Source organism: Oreochromis niloticus, linkage group LG3 (assembly GCF_001858045.2).
Source record: "Oreochromis niloticus isolate F11D_XX linkage group LG3, O_niloticus_UMD_NMBU, whole genome shotgun sequence".
Lineage (NCBI taxonomy): Eukaryota > Metazoa > Chordata > Actinopteri > Cichliformes > Cichlidae > Oreochromis > Oreochromis niloticus.
Genome location: NC_031967.2, coordinates 4,946,120 through 4,957,142, shown reverse-complemented (window position 1 = coordinate 4,957,142; position 11,023 = coordinate 4,946,120).

Sequence of the window (11,023 nt, the reverse complement as noted above, 5' to 3'; positions counted from 1 at the left end):
ATGGCCCCGCCCCTCCCTGAGCCTGGTTCTGTTGTAGGTTTCTTCCTGTTAAAAGGGAGTTTTATATATCAGTATATACAAAATACTATTCCCTTAAAAGGAAACACTGTCCAGAGCGTGAACCTCCTTGGCAGAGGTTTGCTCTCTCAGAGTGCCTCGTGTTTTTAACTGTAAATAAATCTGTTATCAGTTTCCTTCATTAATTATAATGTATTGAACTTGAAAATTCCAGACTGGTTGAGTCATGATGTAAGTGTTTAAAGTATTGGGATAAAAAGTATTTACCTTACAATATAAAACACCTTGACAAAGCTGTTGTTGTGATTTGATGCTATATGAATAAAACTGAATTGAATATTTCAGTCATGCTTCATTAAAGTTCCTCACTAATTTCTAAACCCTGGTTATGGCCTTCATAAAAATGAATGAAATGATAATAATTTGTAACAACGAAGTGCATATAAAGCACAACACTCGAGTAAATAACTTACACAACATAAATTTAAAATATTCTTTCCATTCAATGTTGTGGGTGTTTTTTACTATTGAAAAAAAATCAATGTTGGTATCACCCTCAAAAATCCAGTATTTGTCATGCTCTTACTCATATTTCACACTTGATCACAGTTCATCTGCTGATTTTACACTGGAGTCGGGCTGATGATTGACCCACCTGATTAACATCGAGTGTGAATATTGTGTTTTCTCTGAGTGCACCTGCTGATTGCTCTGGGCTCACATCCATGATTAGGAAAAGTCTGTTTAATTGTGTCCCTGCCCTAATGACTCTTTTATAATTTCTAATAAGAATAAAAGTAGGAAGAATCATTTCTTAGAAAAACAAAAAGTTAGGTGAGATTAAATGACCGTTTGATTTATAGACAGCCAACATCACCATCAGCTACAGCAGAGATAACTTATGAGTCATCACAATTCCTTGTCTTTCTAATTGTTCTGCTGTAGTTTCTGAAGGGGCCGAAGGCAAGTAAATCACCCAAAAGTGCAGCAATTATATCAAAGCCAGTTTCCAGTGTGTCTGGGCATTTTGATGTGTCATCCTATAGCGTTACTATGCAACTAAAAGCCAGCAGCCTCCAGGAAAAGCGTACTTGCTGACATACAGTATCCAATGAGATTTCTGCCCCCCGCTGTTGGGGACTTCTCAAGCTAAATTAGTAGCGAATAGCAACTGTTTCGGCCCATTTTTGTCACAACAATGAAGCATGTAATTGTTCTGTACACATGCACGAAGGCCAACCGCAATATTTATCCTGCAAACACCTCTCCCTCACAAGCCTTTCATGCATGCAGGCACATTTATTCAGGGCTCTCTTATCGGGTGCCACAAAACAGGCAGGTTTTGTGGCACCGTTGTTCTGTGTAATTGTTTGCGCACTGCTGGCGTGCACTTCACAGACCTATCTCGGACATGCTCCTGTTCAAGCGGGTTAGTTGTGAAATCAAGTGAGAGGACGGTTGATTTGCTTTTTTTTTTCAATGTAGCAATGTAGGCCTGTCAAAAACAACCAAGAACAGCGGCCAATTTGGCACAGAGACAGGTGCAGCATGTTGAGACGAATTGCAAAATGAATCAGTGATCGGCAAGAGGCCACTGCAGCAAACATCGTCACCTCAAGGATGTCTGAAGTGATCCTCATATTCTAATATGTGTTTGCTTTCACAGTGCTCATGCAAATATGATGACTTTTTTTCACGCTGACATTTTTCTGTCTTTGATAATAACTCATGGACTCAAGACTGAGTAATATTTGAACTCTGAATACATTTCCATAAAGACCTTTTGTCTGTAATTTCAATGATCTCAATCTGTCAATCAGCTCTCTTCAGTTACATGTGCAGTTCTGTGCAGTGGGAGGGCACTCTCTCCCTAAAAACATCATTAGTCAGCCCCAACTGTGGAGAGTTATTTCTGAAAGCAGCTCGTCAAAGGGGCTCCTGATGAGAGAGGAAAAAGGGAAACACATGCTCAGCCTCTGACCTGATGCACTGTTGATATAAAATCCCCGACAGTGTTAAGATGGGGAAACCACGGTGGCAAAATGGCAGACTGTGAGAACACAGAATAGATTAGAAGTCTCATGCAATCATGTGCTGGAGTAGCTGCACTTACACATTGCCCTCTGGTGGCCAGATCCACACAAACATGACTGAGTGGATCCTCGGCCTGGTAAATGCATTAGGGAGGGGATTTATCTTTTTACATTCAGGGCTCAGCTCAGTCTGTTTGGTTTAAGAGATATGACATTTGTATTAGCATTAGCAGAGATCTATACAGTGTAATAGACAGCCACATTAATCTATTAGCTAATAGGGGCTAAATTTGGTCTGTGTTATCCTCATCTTGATATGTCTCGGTTTTCCATTATTGCAGCATTGTTCCAGCATGAATTTGCTCTAAGCCAATCTTATTATGCTACTGTTTTTCCGCTTTTCTGGCTTACCCACTACCCTCAGAAGAACTTTGCATGATTTGGCTGCTGGAGCCCACAGGCTGGAGAAACAGTGGACATTATGTTTTGAGGTGTAGCTCTCCTACACATTGCTTAGGGGTAGTTCTTTTTCAAAATAACGCTCACACACTGAGCCAGTGATTTAGTTTTCAAATTTCACTGGGGATTATGTCTATCCTACAGATTTTCTGAGATACACCTCAGAGATAAAAAGGTAATAGCATGTAAGATATTGCTGACAGTTCAAAAATACACACACGCACTCTTTGGCTAACTGACTGCTTAGCCCTAGGATACAGGAAAGCATCACTCTTAATGCTCAAATGGCTCATTCAGCACCATCACCATCATCATCAGTTTTCTTACCCAAGGAAACTCTTCAGTTGGATCCAAAATGATGACGCAAATGTTAATTTTGCCATTTTCAATTCAGGAAAAAGCAGCTCAGCCTCAGCAGCCATAAAAAACATTTGTGAACCTGATTAGAACCTTTTCAAATGTTTTTGTATTTAACACGAGCTGGCTGATTGGATTAACACCACCTACATTTGTGAGTTTGTGACCTTATGAAAATTACCTGCATTCCTGCTGGAAACACTTTACTGAGGAAACTGTATGAGCACAGAGAGCCTTAGCTTGAAAAATAAAAGGTGAAGCTTTAAATATCAGGTCCAAGCATGAAAGGACAGTTTTCTGTTCACTGACACTTCAGGGATGTTTTGCATTCAGGGCTCATTTTAGGTCATGACACAGCAGCGGGGGCTGTGGGAATTGGAGGCCAAGCAGTGTAGTTGAGTCGGTACCCAGAGAGCTTCTACCCTTTATCATCTGTATTCATCTTCTTCCTCCTCCTTCTGCTGTTTGGGCTTACAGCAGCCCCTAGGACCAGATAGTAAAAAGTTGTGAAATTTGGCACACTGGCTGGGGACAGTCCTCTGATTCTTTGCACCAACTTTCATGCCTACATCTAAAGTTTACTTTAAACAAATAGTTTTTTGCTGGCATCCTGTCTCTTTGCTTTGTGTTTAAAGTAGACCTATTGTTCTTATGACTTTTATATACTGTTACACTAATATTGAAAAGTGTCAAATAACAACGACAGTCTTTACAAGGAGGATTTTCCATAAAGAAGAAAGAAAAGGGCAGACTCTTAGAAGAGGGTGTACGGGTTCCTGAGGTAGCTGACTCCTCATCTTCAGCCCACAGCTCTGCCAGTGGTGAGGCCAGACCAGGTATGGAGGTTGCTGGATCACCAGGCAGCAGGACCTCCAATGGCTGGAAGGCTGTGAAGCAAAACCAGATGAAGCTCTTGTTCTGGTAGTCCCAGGGCCTGGGTCCAGCAGAACTGATGTCAGCTGGTGCAGGTGTTGTTCCTAACCAACAACAGTGTAAAACCACTGCTGGTCCAGGATCAGCATACCAACTGCCCAATCAAAGCATCTGAGCATTCAACTAGCATTAGGCAAAAATTTAGCTAACGCTATTACTAGCAAACAAATGTGGATTCAATTCAGTTTTATTTATATTTCCTCAAATCACAACACAACAACAGTCACCTCAAGACACTTTACATTATGAGGTAAAGACCCTACGATAATATAAAAATACAAGGGTCACCTAAATTTGGTTAACAGCAAACCTAACTTGTGTAAATGAAAATAAATTAATAACAAAAACACATCCATCCTTATCATATGTTCCAGAGGAGGCTTTTATATAAACAAAGTCTGGTCAGTTGCAATGTTATTATCAGCAACTGTAATGATGGCGCAAGAACAACAGCAACACAGGAATATCAGATGCATCTACTTGCTATACAGGTGCTGATTAACCGAGTAATAAAAATAATAGTGAACAAAACTGAAACACAAATTTCATTTATTGTTGCCAACACAGGGAGACCTTTATGTGCCATGAATCCATGTTGTTTGGGGACAAAACTCAATTTAAAACATGCCGAACAGTAAATGGAGTGTTACTTATACAGCCCTTTTCTGCTCTACTGGGACACTCGAGTTTTTACAGAGCTATATCCAGATGGATGAATAATATTCATTTTGAAATCACCCCTCTAATTTGGTTTTGAAATGAGAAAATATCCACAGATAGATTGTAAAACATGAATTTCATTTCTATAAAGATAAAGACATCTTAGGGACTGACTAGCTTCTGGAGCCAGCCTCAAGTGGCTACAAGAGGAAGTACAGTTTTTGGCACTTTGATGTTGGCTTAATTTTTCAGCTCTGTAGGATTTCAACTAAATAAAAAAGTTCTGTGTCACCTGTAATCCTTATAACAAGCCAGAGGAACTAAGACGAAATCAAATATTGCATCTTTATGTAATTTTTGTCGCATTCATGCTGTTTTTATATTAAAAGCACACAAACAAGAAACAGGCAGAGGAACAACTTCAAGCCTCAGGATATTTCCTTTTCCTCTTAGACAGATCTATTGATCCAATGATCCGTCTATTGATCTATTGATCCATCTAAGAGGCACATCAATGCAGGATAGGTCACTGGATGAGAGCCTGGTGCTGCTTGAGATTTCTTCTTGCTTGAAGGGAGTTTTTCGTTCCCACTTTTGCCAAGTGCTCGCTCAAAGAGGGTCATCTGTCATCTTTTGGGGTTTTCTCTTTATTTTTGTAGGGTCATTACCTTACAATATAAAGTAACTTGAGGCAACTGTTGTTGGGATTTGGCGCTGTATAAATAAAATTGTGCTTAAATTGAATGAGTGGATTTTGGGGTTTTAGGGCAGAGGCCATGGCACGTCCCTCCTCACAACTGGCTTTATTTTTCTTATCTTCCGATGTTCCTTCAAGATTTCCTGCTTTATTTTGGTCATTGGTTGCTCAGTTTCAAAACAGCTCCAAACCTTCATTCTCCCCGCGCCTCACACTTCTCTGCCTGAATGAGTTTGGACAGAAATCCATAGCTTTTTCTTACTCTGATAACAACGTCATTTTTCTTTGCCAAATGTTCAGCTTTGGCTCATGGCAGTGTTCGCTGGGATAAATCCAGGAGCACTTTTGTTCAATGACTGTCTCTCTGTGGACTCTGTGACAGCAGATGTTTGTACGTGCAGAATATTGTGAGACTGCAATTGCGAACGACATGCTGCTGAATTTCCTGTTTGTTCATGTGACTTCATTGAATTCTGTGCAGAAATCTCAGAAATCTCCATTCTGTTGAGAGCACATTTACTCTCTCGGTACGTTTAATAAACAACATGGCCTTAAGCTCATTACTAAATAGTATTACTACATAATGACTGGATTTACTTGACTTCAAGTAGCTGCTTTCATTTAAAAAACATCCTATAGCCATAGCTACAACCATCTGTCTGTTCTTTACACATCTTGGTGAAGATGAAGGTCAGAAGATATTAATTCAGAGATACGAGCATTCAATTCATCATCAACATTTTTATAGCTGCATAAATGTACTGATATTAATAAAAGTTTTCTTCATTTGCTATGGGTGGAATGATTTAGCACAACCCCGGGCTAAATGTAACCATTCCTCTTTTGTTTGCCTCGTGTCTAATCGATTTGCGACAGATAATGAATAGTTATCGAGCTGACAGTGCTCTGATTGAGAGAGATAAAAGTGCCCAAAATAATTATCATCTCTGCAGCTTCATGGAGTAATGAACATCTGAAACACTCATCTTCACTCCTTCAAGCAGCAGAATCACGTTCAATCGGCTCTTGTGGAAACATCAGGGTTTGTTTCTTTTTATTTTATTTTGCTTCACTGCCAGACCGAATTGTTTCGCTTCAAAGACAGCTGAGCAGAGAGAGTCTGAGAGAGACAGAGAGAAGTTCATTCCCACTGTTCATTAACGCTGATAAGACATTTTCTTTTGGGGAAATAGGAGACCCTGAATAGTGGGAGACTGATTTGATTACAGAATTGAAAAATTAGAACATCTGACACCCAGCTGGGGCTGGCATCTGGATGATGCTGAAAGGGATGCTTGGAGCTCTAAAGAGAAAAACAGAAAGTTCACAGTTTTATACTGAACATGCAGAGGAGATGACACAGGCATGTGACAGTTTCATATATAATTCATATTAGAATTGGAAAAACTGAGCTGATTTTTTTTTTTGTTTATTTCTTTTTTATGAAGAGTTTGAACAGTTAAAAGGAGGCAGAAAAAACAGAGCTGCATTATTCCATTTTTGACCACATGGGGGCAACAAAACAAGAAGTGATACGAAATAGAAAGTTGCTTCAAGACTCTATTCAGTCCTGCTTAGATGGCCTCACATTTGACTCTAGAATACTTTGGTACACAGAGGACTTCATGCCTGACTGTGAGGCGTTCGGGTCCTGTGGCTCCAAAATAAGTCCAAGACATCATCCGTCCACCACTGTGCTCGACAGCTGGTATGAGATGGTTGCGCTGATGCTGTGTTTGGGTTTCACCAAACGTGGTGCTGTATATTATGATCAGACATTGTTCCAAAAGTCTTTGTTGTTTGCTCATATGCAACTTTCTATATAACCCTTGCTTGTGACCTTGAATCCTCCCTCAATTACGCTCCAATAGGTCTAGGCTGTTGGAGGCTTTATTTCATGCACCTTTTTTCACTCACTGTGTGTTTATACACCACTCTGCTTTTAATTTGGCTATTATTTATCTCTGGCTCTCTTCCACAGCTTGTCTTTGTATTGTTTTTCTCCCCTCACATCCAAACAGTCGCGTGCTTAATCATAGGGGGTCATCTGATTGTTGGAGGTTTCTCTGTTTTCTCTGTACTATTAGGCTCTTCATCTTACAATATAAAGTTTGAAACAACTGTTGTTGTGGTTTGCGCTATATATATATCTGTCATCTATATATATATCTGTCATCCGCCCGTCTGTCAGCCAGTATTTTTAGATATTATTTAGCTGATGAAAAAGTAGATGTTTCCCTTGAGAGATGGTGGAGAGCAGAAAACTGACTGGGTTAAGAGGCAAATCAATATTGGACATGTTAAGCAATAAATAAATGAAATCAGTCTTGATGATTATGCTGCTCAGTGTCTGCTGTAAATATGAAATTGTTTGGAAGCACAACTCTGCTTCGCAAAGAGGCCAGAAAAAAATAGAATCAATTACTGCACGTTTTGTTATTAAATGTTCCATTACGTTTTATTTGTCTATGTGTGTGTGTGTGTGTGTGTGTGTGTGTGTGTGTGTGTGTGTGTGTGTGTGTGTGTAAAGAAGTGGAAAGGCATTGCAGAGCCACACCAATGCGCTTTACAAACTCTCACTCACAGTGTCCATGGCAACAAGAGCCTTGGAGACTTGCGCCGGGATAGAGGAGGGTCAGCCATTGCAGAGTTTCTCTGTCATGTCCTCGCTGATGCTGATTCTACATTCTCTCTGTTTTTCAGTTGACTGACAGTCTTGATGAGAAGTGAGAGAGTCATCATAAAGGGCGGCCCATCTCAGCATGTCCATCCACCCAATACCGCTCCTCCCGCTCTCTTCAAACAGATTCATATTGGAGATGATGACCTCTCTCAGGAGACATCTGATATTTGAAGTTGGCAGTGTACACTTGCTGCTATGTTGAATTGGTTATAATCTCCTCACAGCTCTTTTCAATTCCTGACATTTGAACACAAACAAGGACGTATATCTGACAAAGACTTGCTGCAGTCTGTGCACATAAACACACCTACAGCTTTGCAAATACTATGAAGAGTCCCTGAGTCCATGAACATCCCCTGACAAAATGATGAATAGCTTCACTAGGCCCGTATTAGGCTTGACCTTCACCATCATAACCAATAAAAAAAAGATTAGATTAGAGGCCATAGAGTTCTAAAAATAGTTTACCTTGAGGTCAAAAACATCAGAAACACTCTCATTATGCATATCCATTTTGTCTTTATGTCACATGACACATCACATGCTATAAAAGGCAGAACACTAATGATGACAAAAAAATGCATGATTAACCATAAATTTGTGTTGTTTAGGAAAAAAATATACACACACTAACCTGTGCTGTCCTCACACTATCGTCACTTTGTAATAACAGAACATTTACTTCTGTTTCTGGGGCAGGATTGGCATTATTTTACATTTCAGTTTTAAACAGAGCTGTCAAAACCCCCAAACCCAAGAATGGACATTTTCTAGCCTGAAAGATTTTACCAGATTTGTCCACCACTTTAGCCCTAAGTGAAATGTGGAATCAGAGTTCACGCAGAGATTCATTGTCCACAGGGGATAAACCTGTTTGACTTTAGTGATGCTCTGACAGTAATATTTTTTAAATGAAAAGTAACTTAACTTCATGTAACTTAGTAACTATCTAGGTGACAGTCAGAGCATAGGTGGTATTGAACCTCAACAATGAGTGCAAGGGTCACGTCTGCTTTGACTGGCATGTATCCCAACACGGACAGCTGTAGCCTCAATTCTGCTAATTGACTGCATGGAATTTGACCTCTCTATCGCGTTTGTGCTGTTGGTGCCCTTTGGTGTATTTTACTAAAGTGCCTTACAAATAGTCCTACTTGCTGTGAGGTTCACTGTATCCAAGAAGTGTTTTTCAGTTTTGGTGGTTGAAATAGTAATATTTTATTAGACTACATAACACTAATTAGTGGGTATAAACTCAGTGGCTAATTTGTTACATACACCTGTTCAAATGCTCATTAATACTAGTATCTAATCAGCCAGTCACATGGCCATAACTTGATGTGATAAGGTTTGTAGGTTAAAATTCAAACTGAGCATGGTTGCTAGTGCCAGGTTTTCTTTACAGAGAATTGTCCAAAAACTCAAAAATATCCAGTGAGCAGCAATCCTCTGGGTGAAAATATGTTGCTGATGCTGTACTTTAGAAGAGTATACTACTGCTTCAAGCACATAGCTAAGTAACATTAACTCAAATACATACCTGTTTCAACCAAAGTATGTAGAAGAACATCTCAGAATGCACAAAATGTTGAACCTTGAAGATGGACTATAGTGCCAGAAGACCATCTTCCTTTCAAATTGAACAGGGAACTGATGCTAGAAATTTACCAAAAATTGAACATTAGAAGATTGGAAAAACATTTCTTGGTCTGAAGAGTCTCGATTTCTGATCTGGATGATAAGGTCGGATGGTGTAAACAACCTGAAAGAATGGGTCCGTCCTGCCTTCTATTAACAGTTCAGGCTGCTGCCTGGGGGCTATTTTCCAAGTGAGCATTATTTAAATACAGCCTACCTGAGCATTGTTCTTGACCATGTCAGTCTTATTATGACCACGCTGTGCCAGCTCCTGATGGCTGCTGTCCAAAAGTCTTGAGCCACCCTTCATTTTTTTATATGTTGCCAGGAAAATAGGAAATAGGTGCAGTGATTTACTGGAATGTGCAAAAGAAATACAGCGTAGATGGCAAAAACAGTACAGTACAGTTCTAACGAGGTCAAAGGTCAATGTGTGGATTCGGATGTTTGTTTGTTTCCTGATGCAGGCAGGTTTTTACTGAATTGAATGTGTGTTTGGGATTATTGCCATGATGAAATATGAAGCTGCTGACGATCAGATGCTTTCCATATGGTTTGCATCACGGATCGAAATCTTACTGCACTTTCCTGCATTCATAATTCCAGAATTTTCTGCAAGATCACCAACACCATAGCTGAAAAATGCAACCCCCAAACCATAGCAGAGCCTCTGACATGTTTTGCAGATGGCTGCAGACACTTGCTGTTGTACTTCCTTTGTCCATATTGACAGTTAATCACTCCATAATATCTGTTGCCAGTGATTTTCATTGCAGTTGCTGAGTCATTTGGGATATCTTAGCCATTCCTCAAGAATAGCTTCTTGACAGTCGCCTTTCTACTGAGACCATTTTGGATGAAATTTTGGCAAACAGTGGATGGATATTCGGATCCATCTCTGAGGTCCTGTGTCACATCTTTTCTGGATTCCCCCCCCCCCATTTCCTAAAGACTTGGCTTTCCGATAGCAATCATCTGCTGGAGGTTTTAAGCCTTTAACTTCTTTTTAGGCCCTCGACTTGATGGTGCAAAAATACAGTTTTATGCCTGTCAGACTGTTACCTTTGTAGATCTTTGTTGCATTTCTTTTTAGATTCAACAAAAATGGTAACAAATTATGTGTTTTGGTGACAGGTTACTAGTAATCTTTTTCTAAAAAGCCAAAATATACAATTTAATTTTTTATTTTTATTTTTGCCAAGTTGTCTGTTGTTTGTAGACACAAAATAGGTTCAGTTTTTTTGTGGGGGGATTAAATTATTTATAGATCAGTGTTAAGAAACAAAAAACCCCCCCAATATCCAAAGAAAGATCTCCAGAAAGTCAGGAGAACAACTGTTAAAAACTGAAAACTCATTGGAAGTAAAATAAGGCGATGAAGGGTGGCGGAAAGAAGCAAAGAATCACTAGAAAATTATTTTGGTATCCGATGTATTTTCTGTCTCTGGCCTGAACTTTGTCCTTCTGGCTAACCACGTGATTTAAATGTGACACTACAGATCTGGTGGCCAACACAGACCATTACTGATCATTTAAGATTATAAG